This window comes from Xiphophorus hellerii, chromosome 4, assembly GCF_003331165.1.
Source record: "Xiphophorus hellerii strain 12219 chromosome 4, Xiphophorus_hellerii-4.1, whole genome shotgun sequence".
Taxonomy (NCBI): Eukaryota; Metazoa; Chordata; class Actinopteri; order Cyprinodontiformes; family Poeciliidae; genus Xiphophorus; species Xiphophorus hellerii.
The window spans coordinates 1976834-1992498 of NC_045675.1; positions in this window are offsets into that span (position 1 = coordinate 1976834).

Here is a 15665-nt window from a genome sequence, read left to right on the forward strand (position 1 = left end):
ACTGTTAATTTTACAACAAAATACTTTCATATTTAATGGCTCTAACTGTATTTGTAATATTGTTTTACTGGTAATTTTAGGATAAAACTTGATCAATTTCAATGGTAAGAACTGTCATTTTTACAGTAAAAGGTTGAATAAAACACAATTTATTACTGTAGAATCAGCAATTGTAAAAATTGTCTGACTGTAATTTTAACGGTTAAATTCTGGCAACCACAGCTGCCAGTATTTTACCGTAAAAATGACATTTTTTTTTTTACAGTGTAATGTGATTACACTCGTCCCTTCTTTCACAGCGGGACTCTGCAGGAGGATGAACTGACTGAATATTGATCTGAGAGCAGGTCGCTGGCGCTTTCACTCCCATGCAGGAAGGGTGTGATGTGAAATGTCAGAGAAATGTCAAAGCCTTCTGGGCCCAGATTAAAGTGGGGCTCTGGGAGGGTCAGTCAGGAGTCAGCCATTACTGTTACACTTCATCTGTAGCATGTGAGAGTCTCCACTGAGGCGGAAAAGGCCAGCATTTGGATGTTTGGCACTGATCTCTCCTCAGGTCAGCTAACAGACTTTAATCTATAAAACATCTAATTTATGCTGAATTACAGCCTGTTGGTTTCTGTTTTTGGTAACTGACCATAGATTAGCCTTACAGTGACCCACCGTGCAGGAAAATCTCAAATCCAACCCAAACGGCTCAACCAACCTATAAACCAACCTATAAACCAACCAACCACACATCCATCCATCATCAGACCAACCAACCAATAAACTCTCCAAAACCCAAACAACCAACCATCTCACATGCAACCTAACCGACCGACCACCCATCTGATCAGCCAACCATGATAACAAACTTTGATTATTGGCAAAATGAACTAAAATCAACTAAAGATATTTTAAAAAACTCAAAGAAGGAAAATTAACTCTGTCAATCTCTTTATGCTCCAGAAAACTGCAAAACAGTTGAAACACAGATTTCCTTTAAATGAAGGCTAAAAGCAGCTGTTTACTTTAATTTACAATAACTGGAACATTAATTCTGGTATGGATCATAACTTTTCTTTACTTCTCTCTATTCTGCCTCTGTAATGTAATGTTGATTTTTTTTACTTCTTTTTTATTGTTTATGTTTCATTGCATAAAGTCCTTTGAACTGCTAATATAGCCTAGGCAAATGAACTTCACTTAATATGTATTAGGGAAAATATGGGAGAAAGTCAGTTTTACTTAATTAAGTAATTAAGTAAAAACTTTAAAACTTTCTTTGAGGAAATAAATTTGCAAAAACAATGTTCACATATATTTCTAAGACCAAATGTTTTATTTGATTTTCTGTTTTCATTTTGTTCGACAGCAGCTTCCAAAATATATGTTTTCTATTCTTTTTGCTTCATTTTAAGCAAACATTTAAAGCTTGTTTCTACACATAAGGCAGTAAATCCCATTTGAAATCCTTACTGATTGAAAAGGAATTAGTCTTTTATTTTGGTAAAGCTCTGTTGGAAAATATTCATTATTAACCTCAGAAGTGAGTTAATTACTGAGCGCTTTGAAGCTGGGAAGGAAACTTAAAAGACAAATAATCCCACTCAGTCCCAGTTTGGGTTCACTGAAAACCAGCATGCAGGTTTGTGGACTGTGGGAGGAATTTGGAAAAAACCAGTAAGGGACTGGGAGACAAACCAGCTCCAATCAGGAGATCAGAAACCATGCAAGAGCAACCAAGCAATTAAAATATATTCATTATTTGTGCTCAAATTAATCAAATATAGAGTCAAATTAATCAAATATATCAACCCTTGGATGTTTTTATAACATTTGTTGCTTCTTTTTCAATTTTTTGGGAAAATGTGTAAAAATGTTCAGATTTTCTCTGTGCAGCATTTTTGGGAGAAGCTCCCAGGCCATTAAAGCGCCTGACTCTGATTTATGGAAGCAGGGTGAGCAATAAGTCAACTGAGTAAAGGCCAATAAAAAATTAATAACTGGCTCCACATTAAAAACCCAGCAGCGGATGATCTGGTGAAGATCCCCATTTTTAACTTTTTTTTGGCTGGTATTACCTCCTGGTCTGTTTACAGAAAAACAGCAGAAGTGATGAACGTGTTTAGCTTTTTTTTTTAATCATCTCTCCACATTTTCTTCCATCACCCCGAGAAGATAAAATATTCTGCAGCCAGACGACTTCGTCAGGCTGAAAGGGAATTAGAGATAAATCGCCGCAGCCTCCTGCTGCGTGGATGTGGGATTCCTGGGAAGATATCACAGCATCTCCTCTGTGACCGGAGTAACAATAGACTCCAAACTCCCCTGGAATCCACAACCAGATCTGGATTCCTCAAAGTCCCCAGACTCATTAAGGCAGCACAGATTAGTCAGATTAAAATGTTTTATTCCTTCACATTCATCCCTAATGTGAGTGTTTTTATACGCATCTTTGTTCTGCTGGTCTGGTCAACGTCTGAGGCGTTGCCAGTAAAATATTTACTGATTTTAAAACCACAGAAATGACAGAGCTTGGAGAATGTGGTTTAGCTTTAACCGCTTCTGCATTTCAGCTGCAAAGACATGCAGAAGGAGAACAATGGTGAATATAGGTTCCCTGCAAAAACACAAAATATTACCAAGTGTTTCTGTTTCTACTCCTAAGATCTCAGCACACTTGAAGGAAACAAAACTAACTTTACAGAAACATATCGGAGCTTGATTTTAGTCAATAATTCTTTAATATTGATGAAAAAGTGACAGATTATTTCATTTTAACAAAACATTTTTTCCATGTTATGATTGAAAACATTTGCCAGTAGAAGTAGAATTTTTTAACCAATATTAATGAATTATTTACAATTTTAAACTTTGTACACATGTAACCAGATCTTTATAGAATCAGAAATCTCTTCCTCATTGTTTTCGAAGACAATATTATACACACCAAATCAGTTTCAGAAAAGTTTTTGTCTGCTCGTTGTTTTGAACATTACAAACTGTTTAAAGAGCAAAGTTAAAACCTGTCAGCCAATCAGATTGCTCCAAACAACTACGACTTCCTGTTAGGAATTAAACATGGTGATTAGTTTGTGTGGGAAGATATATAAGTTGAACTACTTTAAATAGCATTTTAGAAATATAAAGTCATTAAAACAAAAGACTTTGTTGATTGGGAATCACATCAAAGCAAGTAGGTGGATATATTGGCGCATTATTTGTGCCAGTATATCCACACGCATTTACTGAACACGCAAATAGAGTTTTTTTAAATCTCCCCTTAGGTTGTAGTTTTTTATTATATAAATACAAATTTTCAATAACATTAAAGGGAGTTTTACTCATAAAAATACATTATTTTCCCTGGATACTTATTAATCTGTTTTACCCGTCAGCAGGAACGTTACACCCAGAAACGTTCCCAGCATGAAGCCAACCAGAAGATGGGCCATCTTTCAGCTCTGCCCGCGGTCACAGTCGGGACGCACCCACAGGAGATTTATGTTGGAACTTTTTTTTTGCAGAACTCCAGTTTCTGTCTTTGCGGCCCGGTGAGAAATGAGACGGAGCCTTTTCTGAGCCTCACCAATAACCCCGAGAAGAGCGCAGGGCCATTACCACCACATGTGGGTGAACTGCCTTAAAATGCCTTCCATACATCACATGGCGACGGGAACACAGAGGTCTGAAAGGCTGAGCTGCGTCCTGCTGCCAGAACATACACAGCTTTAAGGTTTTCCTTCTTTCAGTAGCAGCTACTTTACTTTCAGTTTGCCTTTCTTTGATATGATGTTACTTTCATGCTAATTTGGATGTTTCTCAGGAATTCTGCTAAAAAATGGTTCAAAATGGTTAGAATCAGCGTGAACTGATTCTAAAAAACATCCCAACTGCTTAAAAAAACCACAGAGCCATTTTTATGGAAGTAAATTCATGCTTTTCTGTGTCTGGAAAATGAGCCATTTAAAAAACCTCCAGAACGTAACGTCACATACCAGCAGGCACGTCCCGTTACCTAGCAACCCCAGCAGAGCTCAGCCCGTTACCTAGCAACCCCAGCAGAGCTCAGCCCGTTACCTAGTAACCCCAGCAGAGCTCAGCCCGTTACCTAGCAACTCCAGTGGAGCCCAGCATGTTTGGTTTTAACACTGTTTGTGATGTAATTAATGGGAAATCAGAGGAAGTTTCCAATATTTGGTGAAATTCAGAAATTTTCAATCAAATGTCTTCCACCGCCTTTAAATGGGACGTTGCTATGCAAAATTCACATTTTTTATATTTTTTTTGCTTCCATTTGAGTTTGAACTGTTTCTAAAAACAGTCTAAGCACTAATATAAAAAAAAACAAACAAACAAAAAACACCCAGCCGCTTTCTGTAATAAAGTTAACGTTATTTGGTGTCTGGAAAATGCATTTCAAAAACCAGGGACTGCATTGTTACCTAGCAACCCCAGCAAAGCCCAGCCCGTTGCCTAGCAACCTGAGTTTAGTTCCCACATATTTGGTTTTACCGCTGTATGCGCTGTACAGTGGCTGCTGGAAAAGACAAGTGTTTTGTTGTTGACTTACCATCCAGAAACCACTTAATGCATTCTTGTTGACTGTGCAGGAGTCTCCACTTCTGCTTTTCAAAGATGTACGGTTGTATAAATGCGCATCTGTTTGCATACATTTTATGTGTGAGTGTAAACGAGTCAGGGGGCGTGGCCACCAGCAACTTATTTGGATTTAAAGTTACAACGCACACTAAAACTGCTCATTCTGGAACGTCCTAAAACCGGATTAAAATCTTATTATCTAAGGTTGACTTTGTGCAAAAAGTATATGAACATATTTTGTATAGGGCATAGATTTATCGTAACCTGCTCAAGGAAGCATAGTAGGTCACCTTTATAGGGTTAAGTACTTCAGTAACCCCAACTCTGTTTCTATAACAACTTTAAAAATGCCACAGAAAACTACTATAGAAAACTACTGCTTTTTAATAAGTTGCTTAGTCAGAACCATTTTGTCACTTATTTTGCTGTTTTTATTTATTCATTAATTTTATTTTACAAAATATTTAAATTTCTACTTTTTGTTTTGCATTTAGTTGTCTGAATTTAAAATTTGACATTATAAAATAGATTATTACTGGAATAACACAAGATCACCTGCTGTCTTTTTCCTGCTTTATTGTTCATATATCTCCATCCTTAAATTAATTTATGTCAGTGTGACACAGACATGTTTTTTTAAATTATGAAAACAAAGTCATAACATTATGACAGTAAAGTCATAGTGTTAGTATGAAGACAATATTACCAGAAAAAATTGTAAAATCATGAGAAAAACGTTGTTTTAGAAAAAACCTTAATATTTATCAAGTCTGTGATTATTTCTTAGAAACAGCCTCGTTGCTCAGTTGTTTCAGAGTCCCACAACTAAAAATAAATTGATTCTGGTGTAAAAGATTAAGCATTTATGTATTTCTAAAGCTGATACCAAAGTATAACTTCAAAAATTGCTCAACATTCCTCATTTTAATGTTTTAAGTTACTTTTTATGGAGGAATTCTCACAAAACTATAAAACATTTATGATGACTTTATTCTATTATTACAACCAAGATGGTAAATCATTTATAAGCCCAGAACCCTGCTTGTTCTGGGCTTATCTGCTAAGCTTGGCAGGAACACAATCTAAAGAAAACAAAAAAGTCATTACATTTCAGTCTGTAGTCATTTATCCATTTCTGATACATTCCATCCTTTCCTGTGTTTTTACACACGTTACGGCAGTGATGCTCGCTTTGCGTGAAGATTTCTGATTTGAGGTTTAGCGCCCCTAGTGGTGACTGTGTCAATAGAAAGTTCCAGCACCGTGGATGTTTACAGAGCTCCGCTTTTCCTGCTGATGTTTGGCTCACATAAGTCTGTAAGTTACTAAATGATGTTGTTCAGTTTATTTCTTGATGAAATCATTAATCTGGTTCTTGTGTGTCTCGTAAAACGGCGTTTAGCAAAGTTTACACGGACTTACGCACGCTAGCTTGTATTGATTTCATGGAAATTAGCGTTAGCATGCTAGCACACCGGGCTACTAGTTTCTCATAGGTTTATATGTTAGTTAGCTTTAACAGATAGCATTATGCTAACGTTCACACGTTGCAGTGCATCTGTATGGTCTTTTTGTGTAAGTTTAGGCCAGTCTACACCGAATAATTGAGTTTACAAACAGTATTGCGGTTAGTAAGAGAACACTTGTGAGACAATACATTAACGTGCTTTATTTTTCTCTTTATTTCAGTATGACAAAATTAAATATTTCAAAAATGTAATAATGGATGTACGTAGATCTACAGGCTGTTCACTGTCTGTCTTCAGGTCTTGTGAGGGTTGAACACTTTTAGAAAATTAGCTGATGTTGGCTTCAAGGCCAAAGGTTTCTTTAAACAACAGTTGGTGTGATAATCTTTAGGTAACGCTTTATGATTTCTGCTTGTTGTTGTTGTTCTGGTCCTACGAGGCCCAGGAGGGATTTTGTAAACTGTGTGCAAGAGAGCGGCTGAACACAATAATGCTCACACCAAACAAAGCTTAGCAGCTTTGCTAACAGCTTTAACCACTGCAGCGTTTAGGATTTGATTCATTGACCAACTTTCTTTTTAGCAGAAATTTATGAATGTCCAAAATAAAATTATGATGTCTGTACAGCAGTAATTATTCCCCGTCTTCTCTTGACAAGGTTATATTCAGACAAAAAACTGCTCAAAGTCCTTATCTCACCACTATGAACATATTTCAATAGTCTGTGTATTTTTAAACTAAGAATGACATTTTGAAACCAGTTAAACAGCTACTGCACTGCTGTGGAAGAAAATGTAACAAATAAATGACAAAATTAAAGGATAAAATTAATACAGAAATACCTTTTATCCTGTCTTACACTTTACTGTTCATTTAACGGGTACATTTATGTATTATTTACGCGTTAGGGAAGTTGTTGCATGTTTGTCTGCTAAACCCCTCAATACATCTTACCAAAGTTCTTAATTTGTTAGTTAAAAATAATCCAAAGTCACGTCCGATGATCCAGCAGCTCGTAGAACCGCCTTAACTTCAGCAGTCTGCTTTCAGGCGTTGCTCTGTGAAGGTCCCACCACAACATTTCTGTCAGGTTTACTCCTAACTTTGACTAGGCCATTCCAGCACCTTGATTCTCATCATTATCAACCATTTTGTTGTAGATTTGCTGTTTTATGGATCATCGACACGGTTTGAACCAAACTTTAGCTTTGTGGATCTGACTCTTTCATGGTCCCTCAGCATGATTCCTCCTGCACTGTAAACAAGAAATCTTCCATACTATTTAGGCAGAAAAGTTGCTATTTAAGCAATAGATTTTCATAAAAGCAGACCTGTGCAGCAGTGTAAAGCGGCTAAGCTGAGGGTCCGGGACGTCATCAGCATGACGGGAAATTATAATGACAAGCTTTGCTGCTTTAATTGGAAACTGCACACACACTTTATGGTCCCTGATAATTGCATGCTGAATGCTACAAGGTTGTTCTCAATGTCAAACTGACGGCCGATGAATAGAACGACCTTAAGCTAACTAATATGATGAGGCTGATTAAAACGTATGTGCTGAGAAAACAGATGTGAAGCCTGAGAGGATGCGGAAAGGGTCGACGGCCTCAGCGTTTCAGTCAGTGTATCGGACCTGACAGGCCTGTTGGCACACACATTACACTTATAGAGCCGTCTGATGCGTTTAGCAAAATCCCATCTCCGGGTCGGAGCAGCGAGCTAATGCTAGGTGGGCGGGCTGGCAACGCTCCTTAATGAGCAAGTTTGGCATTTTAGAGACAGTGGCTAAATGAAACTTTGACTTTAGCCGCAGTTGAGAGAAACTCTTTCACTTCTTGAATTTGAAACCAGTTTGCTTCCCAGATCAATCGTACTGTTGAGGTGGAGATAATAGCTGCATTTCAGTCACAAAACTTTGTCAAAAAAACACAACTTCACAATTTCAGAGTTTTTATTACATAAGAAACACAATTAAAATCACATATGAATAAGTTTATTCGCGTAATAAGTCATTAAAAAACACCTCGTGTTATGATCCTCTATCCACTTCCTGTTGTCTTCTTTGTAGTTTCTGTCAGTAGTAACATCCGGTTGTTGATCATGTGACTCCTGTGATGTGAAAAAAGAGTTTCCTTTGCAGTTTTTCGAAATAAACAAATTTTGATACGGCCAAAAATAATCACCTCATTCTGGCGACAAAACCTTTTATTAAAAAAATGAGACTTTTTTTAAAAAATTGCCGTGTTTCCGTTAAGCAAATTTATTTTTGAAATGTTTAGCTTTGTGTTAGTCTGTCACATTCTGACACTACTAAGACAAAAAAAATTAAATTACGAGTCATATTATTATTCCTGTTGAAATAATATCAAAATAAAGTAAAACATTATAACTTTATTCTCAAAATATTATGGCTTTATTCTCTTACAACTTTATGACTACTCATAATTAAATTTTTGAAAAACATCTCTAGCATGGCTCTGATTAAGTAAATTTTAGTTTCCATTTGTTAAAAAATCAACCAGATAATTTAAAGTTCAGATAATTTGGTATTTCTGAGTTATCTAGCAACTTAAATTCAGACAGTTTGAGGTAAAAGTTATTGTAAAACAAAGTTTTCAAAAATCCAAGCCGCACTTCTTTCAATTTTTTTTTTTTTTTTTACAGTTTAATTATCAACAACTAGGAGATTTCTCTACAAATCAAGTTTTTATTGGCTGATTTGTTTCAAGCAGCTCGTTCAATAACTGATTGAGGCCTCGTTGCAGGACTAATGCTTCCTCGGGGTGTTGGATCGACAGATGGGATGGACTAGCTCAAAGTGATGTTAATGCTGTTGTGTGGTATAAATGGCAGCAGTTAAGACTGCTGAAAGCATCAATTTGTCTGATTACTTCAGCTGCTGCTTTAACAAGGCGAGCTGCGAGTTTCCTTCCCTCTCCTTTGTTCTTTGAACAAACATATTGAGCTGAAGTTTGCTGATTGGAAAACGCAGCGTGATGCCGATATGAATTAGGAAACAAGCTAATAAAAGAGCAGAAAAAGCCTCACAGCAATCCACACAGTTACTGAGAAAAGAATAGACTGATAAAGATGAGGACATGTCGGCTTATTTCCGATGGGAGTTGGACTCAAAGTTGATCTTTGTCTTTCTGTTTTTAACCCTTCTTGGCCGAACGTATCGGCGACGACGACCCAGTCTAACCCAGTACCGTAATCCTGTGATATTTGCGCTATCTGAAAAATCCCAACGGTTTCTGAAAGGGGAGACGCTGCGCTTTCCAGCCAATAAGTGATCATCTGAACAAATCGGTGATTGATTAGCTAATTTAAACACCTGCTGGAGAGTTGGTGTATGGGCCTCCGTGTTTTAGCTGAACCAAGACGCACCGAGTTCTGCAGCACGTCTACATGTTATGGTTGTCAAAGTCAAGCTAGCACAGCTGACCTACTTCCCTCTCCCTTGTTTTTTTTTCCTGCTTAAAACTTTTTCCTGACCTTATCTGGTTGTTGTTTTGTTGACAATTAGCAGCAAATCACTGAATCTCTTTTTCTTTCATATATCAGGCATACATTTAGGATTTAGAGCTTTGACAGCTAAAACCAGTGGTACGAGCGAAACGTCACAATGTTGCAATGTGTCTCATTGTGCAATCACCAGTTATGAAACAAGCAATAAACATTACATTTAGTCAAATAGCATCATCATCAAGCAAAAATAAGTTGATCAATGTTCTGTTTTCTACTAATCAAAATCATTTCTAAAGATGGTCTGTTGCCTTGATTTAAAGGAAGTCAGTGTTTCGGATGTTTTGCAGTTTTCTGGAAGTTTGTCCAGTGTGGCCCAGTTGCTACAAATAAGCTGTTGGACACAAACTGGTGCGATGCAAAAAAAGTGTTTCCATTGGAGTTCAGCGAAAAACATAATTTTAATGTGGCTGAAAAATTTTTTTTTTTAAATTGGCAAATAAATTTTCAGCATTTTATGGTGAATAGAAACGGAGCTTTAACTGGGTCGTCCAGCCACCCAACCAGCAGAGCTCGTTTGTACTGGGATCGTTTTTCTGGTCGTCTGATGACCAAAGGTCCGACTCCAGCAGAGCCTCAGGTATTTCTGCTTTCTTAAAGCAACCAGACCTCGTCTTCACCGCATGACGGACAGCTGCGTAAAATCTTATCTGCATGCTAATTTTGACCCTTTTACCTGTCAAACCCTGTAAACGTTTCTATTTTCCTGACATTTACACTAAATGTCACAACCTTATTTTCTAAATGAAGCTATTTTCATGTAGCAGAAATAGAAAGAACAGTCAGAGATGTATTTAGAGACGAGAGCAGAAGAGGAAATGTTCCCTTTTCTTAAACTGGTGTAATTATGTTGAAAGCAGCTGCTAAAGGTCAAAGACGAAGACGCCGTCGTGTCTTCGACCCACCTCTCCAGCATCAGGTTTTCTGCTTCACAAAGGCCCAGGGGGCGCCGGCGTTCAGCGGGGCAGCAGGTGTATAAGCTGCAGTTATTTGTTGGACAATGAGGTGGAGGTGGTGAATCCATCAGCTGCACGCCGTTGACCTTTCCCTGATCTTTGGACGGCGTTCAGCGGCGGCTTATTGCTCCGCTTCACTCGGGTTAATGACCTGTCAGCCTGAGTGATCCCTGAAGGCGGCGGGCTGTGACAGCGAGCGAACACCAATCAGGAGGCAGAGCTGGGTCAGAACCAGCAGCTCAGACACAAGTAACAGCAGAACCCGGATCCCTGGCTGAGCGACTCAAAACAGAAACCCGGACCGAAACTTTGTTTCTAAAAATTAAAAAATTTAAATCTAAAAAAAATTTATAGTAACTTTTAATAACATTTTTATCAAACATTTTAGATAAAAAAAAAATGATCAAAATTTAATTTTAAATAAAACCTTTTTAATTTAAAAATGTTTAAAATTTTATATTTAATTTTTTTAGATTAACATTTTAAAGAATTTTCAATTAAAATATTTCACAGAGAAGCCTGTAAAATATACGACTGCGTATTACGGCCGTTGTAAATACATAAACAAAAAGGAGCAAATTTCCACCCAGATTCTCAGAAAATTTTAGATTAATCTCAGAAATTTCCTGACGAAAACAAGAAAATCTGAATTCAAAAGTCAAACATTTTCTGGAAAAAAACATGGACATTTCTGAGTTTGAAAGTAAAAAAGTGTTCAACTTTTGGAAACTTTGGAAATTTCTAAGATTTTTTTCGAGCAAAATGTTGACTTTTGAAAACTCAGAAATTTCCCTGTTTTTTTTATTTCTGAGATTAATCTAAAAAATATCAGTTTGTACTAAAAACATTTACTTCTCAAACTTATAAATTTTCTTGTCCTTTTTCTTACAGACAAATTTTTGATTCTTTTTTTTTCCCCCAAAAAAAAATTCTAGCAATTTTTCAACATTTAACTTCAGAAATTTCCAATGTTTTTCCTTAAACATTTCTGTGTTTAATCTCAAAATTCCTTCGTTTTTGGCAGAAATTTACTCCTCAGTTTTTTGCCGTCGTAGAAATAAACCTTGGAAATCCTGTTTTGCTTTTATTTCACCTACAGGTTGTCAAACAATTTTACTCGAGAGTGAAAAGTTTTTGTTAGAAAAGGCGACTGAAGTATTCAGTAGTTATGTAATATCATTAAAGTAACGATGCTCTAACGTCACGTCCGTCCGTCTGTCCTCTTGTCGAGGCGCCGCTGCCATTTTGTGCTGTTTTATTTCAGCTGTTTATTCTTGTAGTTTTATTAATGCACCATTTTGTGGCAGCTTTAAGTTGCGTTATGATGACTATCCACCTCACTGAAGTCTGTTTTTGCTCCATATCTTTAATCCCACAGACTTTCTGTCTGTGGGATTAAATTCTGCAATAACTCGTTATAATCTGCTGCGTTTCCTTATAGAAACTTTTTTAAATAATCTGAATGATAAATTAAGATTTTTGTGAATTGTCTGCAGACGACATATGTTGTGAATTAACGCTATATAAATAAACTGACGTAAGGGTGTAATCTCATGATAAAAAGATTTATCTTATTTTTGCCATTAAATAAATGTGCTCAAAGTTTGCTCTGTGATCTTGAGCTACAGTAGTAAAAGATGGATTTATATGCAGCTCCATTACCGTGGAGGCTGCTGTATTATGATGTAGGTTTTGCAGAAACAAACCTTTACACACACGCCCACACACACACCTTTATTCACCAACTGTATCTCTACACACACTCTCTGCAGCAGCTTTATACACCCACGCTCAGCGATAAGCAAATCTGGGACATTAATGGGAAAACAATCCTTCCCAAGGACGCCGTTTCCTCAAGTTGTGCAGGAAGGATTCAAGCCTGAGATAAGATGGGGTAAACTTTTTATTTTTTTCTCTGCGCACAGAGAGTCTTACCAAAATACAGACACAGAACGTCAAACAGCAGAAACAGTGCAAGGCGCCGGCTGAGTCAGCAGCAGACGAGGTGACACGGTGGAAACTGCTGCATCTCCGTTTTGATAACCAGCCAACAGAAGCGCTGAAGCTTTCATCTGGGGACCTTGTCAGGGTGGAGTAATGTGCTGGAGCTTCCCAATCCCAGCTCTGCTTCCCTAAGTCAGTCAGAGAGGGAAACTAATCCATCTTCATTGGTTTGCAGCTGCAGTGCAGCATGCAAGCCTCTGCAGGGGAATACACCAGCTCCATGCACGCATGCAAAACGCCCGGCGAACGCGCTGAGTCGGGCAAAATCTGGGTCCATGAAGCTACGCAAACCAGGTGAATACATAATATTACTGTAAGATGACTTACTGTGGCGCTCTGATCAGGTTACAGGATCAGGCATAACAACTGAATCAGCTGAAAAATAAACAAGTTTGATGCATACACAAGATTAATTTGGGGCTAAAACATTTTTAACATCATCAGCACATTTCAGCAACAAGGCAGTTCAAAGCTTTACATCAGAAAAACACAAAAATAAGACAGAAAAAACAATTTAAAAACCTGCGAGCAGTAACTTATTTCATTTTGGTCCATAAAATACCTAAAATTTCCACATAACTTTACATTTGGTCCATCGGATGATGCAATTTTTAAATATTAAATGATTCATGTTTCGATTAGTTACTCAGTACTTGAGTAGACTTTTTACCAAATATTTTTTATTGTAGTTTTTGGATACTTCTTGAGTAAAAATATGTTGAAGTAGTGCTACTTTTACTTGAGTATAACTTTTGGGTACTTTACCAACGTCTGGCAGTAACAAACATTACATTTGGTTGAGTGCCATCATCAAAACACATCCAATATATTGGTCAATGTTCCAATTATTATTAATCAGCATGTTGAGGTTAGCAGCTAGCATGTAGAGGTTAGCCACTAGCAAGTAGAGGTTAGCAGCTAATAAGTAGAGGTTAGCAGCTAGCAGGTAGAAGTTAGCAGCTAGCATGTTGAGATTAGCCACTAGCAAGTAGAGGTTAGCAGCTAATAAGTAAAGGTTAGCAGCTAGCAGGTAGAGGTTATCTGATAGCAACTAGAGGTTAGCAGCTAGCATGTAGAGGTTAGCAGCTAGCATGTAGAGGTTATGTTATGATATTTGACCCTGAATGTTTATTAATATATTTAGCTCTAAATACTTAGTTTCTAGTTTGTAATATTTACTTTAGAGCTAAACATTTAGTTTCAAGTAAAGTCGAGCATCAGAAGTGCACAAAATGATTTTAATAAGATTCAGGATCAAATATCGTACTTTTTATTTTTGCATCAGATACAGAAGACTGAACTGATTCGTTTCTGCAACTTTCTTTATGTTTTTCAACTTTCATTCCATCAGGGCAATTTTTTCCCAATTTTCCACACCTCTTGGTACAGATGCATCCCATTCAGCTGAGGAACGAACGTTATTTTCCTGAGAGATGAAATATTGTCACATTAGGCTAGATGGGATGAGAAAATGTGGCTGGGTTGTTCACATAGAGTATATTAGAGCACCGTAATGAATAAAGCAGATGGTGTTGACAGGATTAATTCTCCTTTTTTTGCCCTTTCTGAGGAATCCAGCATGGCTGCCTGACAGCTTTTACAGCCCAGATTTATGTTGGCTTCGCTGCTATCTGCTGCAGCGAAGGGAACCCTGAAGGATAAGATATACTGTCCAAATTTAAAGCAACGTATATGAGGTGATAGATGGCTTGCATATTAAGTTGAACTGCTAAATAAATCACCTTCCTCTGGTTTTTGGCACATCAGTGTTCTTGTGTTTTGTTCGTGAATAACGTAGAGAGATAAATCAATTCAAGCTGCTGTAATAAAGAAAACACATGAAAATTAGTTGTTTTATGATCTTTCCGGAGCAGATATGATCATATATCAGTGTTTAACTTACAGATTGTCATGTTTTCTGTCTATTTAGCAAATTTAATATTTCTGTCTATTTCATTTAATAACAGAAACATAAACATTGGCTGTTGATCGTCAAGTTGCATTTATTATTCCAATTACACCATTTTAGAGCTTGACAGGAATCAGAGCATCAAGACCAGGTTTTATTTTTTATTTTTTGCAACTTTTGACTCTTAATAACTTTTGCTAAAAATGAAAAAGAACAAATTCATGTTTTTTAAATATAGACATAAAGACATGGAGGTTTCAGCTGTTTGTTCATAGCGGCAGAATAACACTAATAGTAGCAATAATAAATCTATTTTTCTTTCTAACTAGGAGCCTTTATTTTTTTGTAATAAATTTTAAAATAATCTAAATAAATTTTAAAAATTTTATTAGAATGTTTTTTTTAACATTCTAAGTAATTCTAAGGGATTAGCTGCTACATGCTAGCAGGTAATCTTACATGCTAATTGCTACTTGCTAGCAGCCAACGTGTACTTGGTAGCAGCTAATGTCTACATGCTAGCTGCTACCTTCTAGCATGTTAGTAGCTAGCATGTAGCAGTTAATGTGTACTTGCTAGCTGCTAATATCTGCATGTTATCAACTAACCTGTACTTGCTAGCAGCTAACCTGTGAGCTAGCTGCTAACCTCTACATGTTAGCAGCTAACCTGCTAGCTAGTAAGACCCTGCATCTTTTTATAGCGTCTGGATAAATGTTCAGGTCTTTCAGAATAAATGTTAATGTCTAAACCTTTTTTTAAAAATTTGTATCCTTGTATAAATAAATGGATTTAATATCTGTTAAATTACAAAATACATCATTGCTTTTCTTATTAATTATAACCTCAAACCCTTTACAGAAAGTCTTCTCCACTTTGGCTGAAATAACTTTAATGAGAAGCTTTCTGTAACTTTCAGTTTCTTTTTAGTTTTTTTCGGGAATCGTTTTGACAGATCAACAAATATGCAAAGATTACAAAACATCCCATTTTTTCCGGTTATCAACGAACTTGATGTGTAATTTCCTCCTGCTGTTTATCAGGAAAGGCAGTTTAGTCACATTTTATTCAACTTCATCTCCGGTTTGTTTTTCAGACTCACCAGTTTGTCCTTGAAACAAATCCATTCAAAGCAATGAGGTTTTCTCTTTAAAGGGAAAATGTCAGCCTTTCCTGGAGAACAAGGCGCATCACCTGCCTGAAAACCACTGA